The sequence below is a fragment of the Arachis ipaensis genome, chromosome B7, assembly GCF_059453495.1.
Source record: "Arachis ipaensis isolate K30076 ecotype BB chromosome B7, ASM5945349v1, whole genome shotgun sequence".
Classification (NCBI taxonomy): domain Eukaryota; kingdom Viridiplantae; phylum Streptophyta; class Magnoliopsida; order Fabales; family Fabaceae; genus Arachis; species Arachis ipaensis.
In genome coordinates this window covers 61,650,850-61,660,635 of record NC_142442.1, presented here as the reverse complement: position 1 = coordinate 61,660,635, position 9,786 = coordinate 61,650,850, and the positions used below count along the sequence as shown (strand labels likewise).

Genomic DNA, 9,786 nt, shown 5'->3' with positions numbered 1-9,786 from the left:
TTCACGTTAGTATAGTTAATGTGACCTTTAACGTAGGCTTGACAAATCTTCGAGAGTGTTAGTGACACCTACCTTTTTCACTAATGCTCCAAAATGCCCCTTTCCCACGTTAGTGCCTCACGTTAATTACATTAACGTGACCACTAACGTGGTGTTGATTGCCATCTCCAACGTTAGTGACAAAGGTGAGTGTCACTAACGTTGGCTCATCATCCCTTTCCTCCACGTTAGCTTCCACGTTAATGTAATTAACATGGTAACTAACGTGGCTCATAGTGGCTTAGTCCAACGTTAGTGACAAAGGTGAGTGTCACTAACGTTGGCGATTCCATGCTCCTTCCACGTTAGAGTTCACGTTAACCAAGTTAACGTGGCTCTTAATGTAGCCAATATGGGCTTAGTCCAACGTTAGTGACAAAGCTGAGTGTCACTAACGTTGGCATTATCTTCCTCTTTCACGTTAGAGTTCACGTTAACTGAGTTAACGTGACTCTTAACGTGGCCAATTGCCCTCTTGGAGCGTTAGTGGCACTCACTTTTACCACTAACGCTTGGAGCTTCCTTTTCCTCCACGTTAACTACCACATTAATGTAGTTAACGTGGTAATTAACGTGGGCTATGGTGGCTTCGAAGACGTTATTCGCGATCACTTTTCTCATTAACGTTGCAAGCTAGCTCCCATTCCACGTTAGTGGTCACGTTAGTTAGACTAACATGGCTACTAACGTGGCTTTTCCTTGCTTCCTTTGTCCTGAAATCAAGCAAATAAAGTGCATCAAAGCTCTAATCCAAGTTATGAGTCATGCATCATCCAATTTGTCATTAAATTCATGCATAATTCTCATGAAATCATATAAAATTCACAATGTTTGCTTGAATCAATATGTGAGTGAAATTCTACCCAAAACTTGCTTATTTCCTAAGAAAATGCATGAAACTATCCTAAAACAGTAAAGAAAAGGTCAGTGAAACTGGCCGAAATACCCTGGCATCACAACACCAAACTTAAAGCTTGCTTGTCCCTAAGCAAGTACTGAAACATGAGAATGATGAATGAAATGAAATGAGGAATGAATCATTATTGTGGAACTCATGTCCTTGGTTTTATGGGGTTTCATGCATAGCAACTTAGGTTCATTCCTCTACTGGCTTTCAGACCTTTATCATGCCCTGGAATACTCACTTGATTGCACCTTTTGAGACTTTTATTTATTGACCCCTTTGTCTTTTCAAAGTTCATTGCATCCTTAGGCTAAGTGTTCTATGAGGGGGCGACTTTTTAAAATAAGCTTTTAGCCAACACTCCCGAACTAGTTGGTTCAAGGTGCTAGGTGTTGAAACACCCCTAAGGACTTACTCCCTCAAGTCTCTCTCCCCCATACATGCACACCATAGGCACATAGTTTGTTATTTTCTTTCCTTGGGGCCTTGGTGTCCAGCACCTCTTTGGGTTACTAAATGTTCTGTAGCAAGGTTGCTCTTGATGGTGGATTTTCAGTTGATAATCCCGGGTTAGTTAACCCAAGTTACCAAGTGATGAAGCACTCCTAAGAACTTATTCATCCAAGCATATCCTTGATATAAGAGCACCACAGACACATTCCTCAAGATTCAAGCCCTTGGTGCCTAGCCTTATTTTTTATTACTTTTCTTTCTTTTTCAACTCTTATTGTTCTTTTCCTTTTTCTTATTAGGATCTTGTTATTTAGCTAGTCTCATGGGGTGTGTTTCAAGCATATGACTTCAGGATAGATAGTTGCCTTCCTACCTTGTTGGTGAACCAACTTAGCTAATTTATTACCATACCACAAACTTAGGAACTTACTCTGCAATATGAACCTCACTCTGGTCTTTCATAGCATACATTCTCTTTTTATTTGATTCAAAAGGACAAGCATACAAGTAAGCAAGGTGAAGATGCAGCAGTGACATTAGACTAGTAAGCATAGACCTAAGCAATGACAACTTAAAGGCAAAATTTAAAATCCTAAACTACCATGGAAACATGTTCTATTTTATACATGATTTTCCTTATTTAAAGCTTTGAAAAAGATGGAACAAAGAGGGAACTCCACCACCTTTTACTCATGGGAGTGCTCATGTTCTCCCTCTTGTTTGTCCCCTTTGTGTTTTTCTTGAGTGCTTGAACTCCCACTTCCTTTGCCTTTTTCAATTAACTTTTTCCAGAAGCCAGCATCTTCCATCTTCTTTTTTAATGTTTCCTTCTGCTGTTTCACCTTCCTTTCCTCTTGTTCTGTTAGCTCTTTTTGGACTTCATCATACCTAGGGATTGCAGACTGCAGATTATGCATATGACCAGACATATAGTTCAACTTGGCTTGAGTGTTTATATTGAACTCCTCCCTATGTAGTTGCCGTCCTTCATTCAGTACGCTGAACTCATTGAATGCCTTCGTCTGTGCTAGCTGTCGTTGGTTGAGTTCTTGAAGGCATTTGTCTTGATGCTCTTGCCTTTCAGTCACTTGATTGATGGCTTAAGTGAGCTGGGAGTAATGTTCCATTTGCTATTTCTGCCACTCCCCTTGTTGATTCATCCAATTAGAAAGCAGTTCTTCTTGACGATCCATCCTTTGTGCTTGAATGTGCAGTTGTTGTTCTTGTCCCTCCATATAACTCCTTGCTAGCTCCTCAATGGCTCCGTGAATGTGATTCAAGTTGATGTTGGTTGGATCATAGTACTCTTCTTGCTGGTATTCTTCTTGATGAGATTCTTCTTGGTGAGGTCCCTCTTGTGCTGTTCTTTTCCCTATTTGAGGCCTTCTTTGTTGTTGGGCGGGTGCCACATAAGTTATTTGCTGTAACGTGACTGACCTTCCAGGGTTCACCCAACTTGGATTGCTGTCTTCAAAGACTACCTTGGCTTTCGTACACAGTCTAAGGATGGTGCTGGGGTACCAAAGTCTAGCACCTGGATCATTCTTCTCGGCTGACTCTTGAATCCCCTTAGCTATAATCTCGTGCACATTGATACCTCCACCCTTTATTAAGCAATGTACTATAGTAGCTCGAGTAGTGTTAACCTCCGAATTGTTCGTGGCTGGGAGGATAGATCTCCTCACGAGCTCAAACCATCCCTTGGCTTCCGGGATGAGGTCTCCTCTCCTGATGAACCGGGGTCTCCTATCCGAATACCTTTCCCAGTCAGATCCTATAACACACATATCGTTCACAATTTCTTCAAGTTCATCATTGTCGGGGCCATTACTTATTCTTACATGATAGCTGGGCTCATCAAAATGTGGCAATTTCAGCTGAAGATTCCTTGTTATGGCATTGGGGATAAAGTCCACCTCTGTTCCTCTCACATAACTTTTGAAGGTGGGGGCCTTGGTTTTGTCTTCTCTGACCACATTTGCATAGAACTCTTTGATGAGGTTTGCATTTATCCTTGTTTCTGGGTTCGTGAGCTTTTGCCAGCCCCTTTGTTCAATCTTCTCTCGAATCTGTGGGCACTCATCCTCGTTAAACTGGAATGTTAACTCAGGCAATATCTTTTTGAGCTTTATCCGTTCGAATTCGAGTTCATGGAATGCAGTTTTGAATTTTCCTTCATCGAAAGGGATGCTCTCCACCGGTTCCTTCCTCTTTTGCCTCTTGGAGCTAGATGATGCCATGAGTAGGAGTTGATATGTGAAGGTGGGGAGTATGTCCTTGATGGGTAAAAAGGGAGTTGGGTGTCGAAAGTGGGAAGTGTAAAGGATGGAAATTGGAATGTGAAAGGGAGTATGGAATAGGAACCACTTTATATAGGGAGATGGTGAGTGAATGAAAGGTGTGGATTGATGGAGTGGTTGTGTGATGAACGGATGGGATTTAGCATGGGATGAGCACAAGGATCATCAACTTTATGATGGGGTTGGTTCAGTTTCCAAGCGTGTTCTTCTTCCAATGTTGCATGGCAACATTTCCCAATGCATCCCCCTTGAAAACACATGTATAGTACTTCTCCTTTTGTGGTGGCCGAATCCTTCTTCTTTAATTGTCCCATCAATTCTCCTACAAATAAAGGGATGTGATTAATGAATTTGTGGAAAGTGGTGGCAAAATTTAAAAGAAAAGAAAGAGTAACTACTTTTTAAAATTTTTTTTGTTGTTAACTGACTAAGTGCTATTCATAAGTACAAACCAACTGACTAATTGATTGTCCATGTATGCAACATTGGTGACACCAAACTTAGTTTGTGGCCATGTGGAGTAAAAAGAATTGTTCAAGGTTCTTAGAGTGACATGATATGAATTGCATTCATGTTCTCTTAGTGTGCCTTGAACACCAAACTTGTTCTTCACTATGTGTTGCAAACAGGAAAGATTCGGTCAAGTGTATGTCAAAGTTGATTTGGACTTCATGAACCTTGCATTATTAACTACTTTTAAAAGCATATAAAACATGGGTTTCCTCCCATGAAGCTCTTCTTTAGCGTCACTAGCTTGACGTTCTGCCCCTTGTCAAGGTGGTTGGTAATGCTTCAGATCTTCCCCTCTTGCAGTAAACCTATATCCATTGGCTTCATCAAGGATCTCTACATGTTCTAGGGAGAGAACTTTGTTGATAGTGAAAACCTTAGGTAGTTGAGATGGGATGGTGGGGAGATGAGGTGGGATATTTAGGAAGTAAGCTGAGATCACTTTATCCCCTGGAGAGAAATCCTCTGTAGGGATCTTCTTGTTCCTCCATCCCCTTGGTGCCTTCTTCTTTGTTCCTTTTGATGTTACCCTACTCTTTGTGGCCTCTTCTTTCAAGGAAATGTTGTTGCTGGTCTCATATGACTCTGGTGGTTTAGGTTCCTCCTGATTTTCCTTGAGCTGTGACAGCTACTGATTATCTTGTTCATCAACCAAAGGGATTCCCTGTGATTCAATGCTTGTTTCGTCCACCAGTGCTTTGTCGTGCTCTTTCCTTGGTTCCTTGCTTTCCTGATCTGCTTCTTGTGAGGGTTTGAAGACATTGAATGCGAGTTATTCGTCATGTATCCTCAATATTAGCTCTCCTTGCTCCACATCTATGAGCGCTCTGGCTGTATCTAGGAATGGTCTTCTTCTTGTTCAGAGATCACCCGGATGAGTGGTCTACTGCCTTCTTTGATTCATAAGAAAGACCTTCATAGAAAATGTGTAACTGCACCCATTCATTGAACATATCTGGTGGGCACCTTCTTGTCAGATCCTTAAACCTCTCCTATGCTTCACATAGAGTCTCACCATCTTCTTGCCTGAAAGTTTGAACCTCAGCTCTCAACCTGTTGATTCTTTGAGGAGGATAGAATCTCACCAAGAACTTGTTCACCATATCTTCTCAGGTTGTTAAACTCTCCTTCAGGAAGGATTCCAGCCATTTAGATGCCTTGTCCTTGAGTGAGAAGGGGAATAGAAGTAGTCTGTAGGTGTCAGGATGAACACCATTAGACTTCACAGTGTCACATATCCTCAGGAAGGTGGTTAGATGTTGATTGGGATCTTCTTGAACATTTCCTCCGAATAAACAGTTGTTCTGAACAAGGGTGATGAGATGTGGCTTTAGTTCAAAGTTGTTGGCATGTATGGTTGGCTTTTGGATGCTACTTCCATAGTTTCCTGGGTTTGGATTGATGTAAGATCCCAAAACTCTTCTCTCTTGCCCAGCATGATGCACTGGGCCTTCTCTGCCATGGTTGTGAGCCTCTTCTTCATGATGGTTCTCCATATTCTCATCCATGTATGGTTCAAAATACTCCTCTTCTTCCTCCGTACTAACTACTCTCTTAATTAGAGGAATGTTCTAGTTGAGCTAAGCAGAATTTGATGTGAGAGTTGCAGGAAATTAAATGGCGAAAAGTAAATAGCTGAAAAAGTAAATGCTAGGAGTAAAGAGCTGAATATAAATGACGAAAAGTAAATTGCAGAATCTTAAATGGGGAATTTAGCATGAAAGTAAATTGCAGAAATTAAAGAGAATGGGTAAGATCATAAATGGGGGATTCATTGGGCTTAGGAGATGTTGCATTCTCTGGATCAAGTTCATTTTCATCTCTTCCTCAATCAATGCATTTATTGATCTCCTTGGCAATCTTAAGTGATTGAACTCCAATTCCTTGGTAATTCAATCTCTCAAATCTTGATCAATAGCCAATTCCTAGGTCCAATTGCTCATGAGAAGAGATGAAGTATGGTCACTGATTATACCACATGTATTTCCAAATCAAAGTGTTGGTAGGATTATATGTCACTATATCCATCCAGACCCCAATTTGGTCCAACATGAGAAAGCATTTCTAGCATGATCTCTTCATTCCTCTTCCAAGGTTCTGAAGAGATCCAAGTATGAATAGCTTCTTTTCTAAGACAACTACCCAATTGGATTAAGATTGAAAGCTTTCTAGTAAAATCAAGAGAAAAGAAAGAAGAAGAATAACGAAAACTATTATTGATCCATCAAATTACAACAGAGCTTCCTAACCCAATGAAAGGGGTTTAGTTGTTCATGGCTATGGGAATGGAAAAGAAAGATGGAGAGTGCATTCTGAAAGTAAAACTAGAAGTTGCAGAGAAAGTAAAATTATACAGAGAGTAGTTCTCCTAATCCAAAAGCTTTTCTCTTGTTCAAAACTACTCCTACTTATACTACTCTTCTGATCTTCTAGTTGGCTCTTCAAGTCTTGCATATGGGCCTTTGGATCTTGAGTTGAAGCAGTTATCATCTTTAGTGGGCTCAGCTTCACTTGTAGAGAAAGTGTGCAGTAGGCATGGACTTTAGATTAGGGCATTAATGGTGTTAATGTTAAGTGAAAATATGGGGTCGAGAACGTTAGTGACAATCACCTTTTTCACTAACATTCCTAACCCAGAATGGTCCACGTTAACTTCAACGTTAGTGGCACTAACGTGACCACTAACGTTGCCTCTTCGCCCTTCGCAAACGTTATTGGGGTTTACCTTTCCCAATAACGTTGAGAGTACCCCTTTCTCCCTACGTTAGAGTTCACGTTAGTATAGTTAACGTGACCTTTAACGTAGCCTTGCCAAATCTTCGAGAGCGTTAGGGACCCCTACCTTTTTCACTAACACTCCAAAACGCCCCTTTCCCACGTTAGTGCCTCACCTTAATTACATTAACGTGACCACTAACGTGGTGTTGATTGCCATCTCCAACGTTAGTGACAAAGGTGAGTGTCACTAACGTTGGCTCATCATCCCTTTTCTCCACGTTAGCTTCCACGTTAATGTAATTAACGTGGTAACTAACGTAGCTCATAGTGGCTTAGTCCAACATTAGTGACAAAGGTGCGTGTCACTAACGTTGGTGATTCCATGCTCCTTCCACGTTAGAGTTCACGTTAACCAAGTTAACGTGGCTCTTAACGTAGCCAATATGGGCTTAGTCTAACGTTAGTGACAAAGGTGAGTGTCACTAACATTGGCATTATCTTCCTCTTCCACGTTAGAGTTCACGTTAACTGAGTTAACGTGACTCTTAACGTGGCCAATTGCCCTCTTGAAGCGTTAGTGGCACTCACTTTTACCACTAACGCTTGGAGCTTCCTTTTCCTCCACGTTAACTACCCCGTTAATGTAGTTAACATGGTAATTAACGTGGGCTATGATGGCTTCGAAGATGTTATTGGCGATCACTTTTCTCATTAACGTTGCAAGCTAGCTCCCATTCCATGTTAGTGGTCACGTTAGTTAGACTAACGTGGCTACTAACGTGGCTTTTCCTTGCTTCCTTTGTCCTGAAATCAAGCAAATAAAGTGCATCAAAGCTCTAATCCAAGTTATGAGTCATGCATCATCCAATTTGTCATTAAATTCATGCATAATTCTCATGAAATCATATAAAATTCACAATGTTTGCTTGAATTAAGATGTGAGTGAAATTCTACCCAAAACTTGCTTATTTCCTAAGAAAATACATGAAACTACCCTAAAACAGTAAAGAAAAGGTCAGTGAAACTGGCCGAAATGCCCTGGCATCACATACCAAGATAATAGTTATGGTGGACCTTTTCGTGACAACCAACCTCCACCAAATTACTATAGTCAAGAGCCATTCCAGGGTGCATATCAAGATGATGAATATGGTGGACCCCCTTGTAGTTACCAACAAGCCCCGCCATATGCTGATGAACCACTTCCTCAACATAGCTTTGAACCACCATACTCACAAGCCACCTACAACCATTCACCTCCATATGACCCTAATCCTTATCCACCACACCAACCACCATATGAACCACACCCAGAACCACCACCTCAATATTCACCATCTCCATATCCTTATCAAAAAGAACCACCTCCGTATTATGAGCCCTCTCTCTCAACAAATGAACCTTCCTATCCACCCCAACCTCCATTGGATAACAACATACTCATCTCTAACATCATTGGTCTCACATCTACACTCCAAAATCTTATATCCCACATGAACCAACCATCTACCTCCAATATTCAACCCTCAAGCTCTAGTGCGCTTCCTTTTGAACCACATAATAATCTTTCCATCCCATCACCATCTTCCTTGGAAGAGCACCCACATCCACCAATCCAAGAGCAAGATGTTTCCAATTATGCTATTGATATGGAACAAGAAAGAAGGAATCATCTTCGCGAATCCATACTTCATAAGAAGCTAGAGGAGGCCCTAAGGGTAGCGGTAGGAGAGACACTTGAAGATGAAAGAATAGTTGAAAAGAGTTGTCATGAAGTGGAAGACATCAAGGAGGAGTTTGATTTTACACTAGAACAACTGGAGGAAGCCGTAATTATTGAAGAGGAAGAAGTGGTTGAAGACTTAGGAAATGCTGAACCTCCATGGGAAAGTCAAGTTATAGAGCCTCCTTCAAAGACGTTTGAAATTGATGTTGAGGAGGGTGTACAACCTCCAAGGCATAGCCTGGTTGAAGACTTTGAAGAGGTTGATCAAGAGATGGACTCAATCATTGATGATTCCTTATCTACAATTGAATCCTCTCCCATTGGACTTGACATGGAAATTAAATAAGAAGAAGCACAATCTCCCATGCCTTTGGTGAACAATGAAGAAGAGATCGAATTGGAAGAGAGCTACCAAGAGAAAGAGGTTGATATTGAAGAAGCTTGCAAAGAAATGGAAGTTGTCAAAGATGAGTCTAAGGGAATGGAGCTGAAGATCACCTTGCCAAGGTTGTTGGAGACCTCTCCCCCAAAGCCATCACCATCCATCCCTTCATTCAAGTGGGTAAATCTCTTATCTCTATGCTTAATTAGCCCACTTGAATATGCTTTGCTTGAGACGGATGGGCAACTTAGAGCTCTTTGTGGCTATAAGAGTAAGAGGGAGATGGTTAGTGGTTGGCAATACAATCCTAGGTTCATTGTGGTAGGAAGCTCACGGTTGAATTATCATGGTTGGAAGAATACTAAATTGTATAGGTCTAAGAAGCTGTTTGGATGCCTTAGTGAGAATTCGGATTGCTTACCACCCGGTTGGATCAAAGATGGTCAACAAGAAGACGGGTGCAAAAGCAAGGTTTGGGACCCCCGAAATTCAGTCTAGCAATCAACACTCTTGGGGACTTGTCACTTGCTTAATCTTGCTTGAAGGCTCTTTGCGCCTAGTTTGGGATCCCGGAGGCTATTGGAATTATAAACATTTGTGGGGATTCCTGGATGAGTTCAAGCATAAGCCACCATGACAAGGAGCTTACCAAACGTCCAACTTAAGGACTCTAACTAAAAGTGCTTGGTGGGAGACAACCCACCATGGTATGATCGTTCTTTTTCAGTCTTAGTTTTATTTTGTTTTGTTTTAT

General features: G+C 41.3%; 1 non-coding gene across 1 annotated transcript; it reads left to right on the top strand.

Annotated features, from left to right (window-relative positions):
- Window positions 1-5,154: 5,154 nt before the first annotated feature.
- Window positions 5,155-5,261, top strand: LOC148552781 (small nucleolar RNA R71). Its single transcript, XR_015893533.1, has one exon. It is a non-coding gene; the product is annotated as a small nucleolar RNA R71 (small nucleolar RNA).
- The last annotated feature ends 4,525 nt before the right edge of the window (window positions 5,262-9,786 follow it).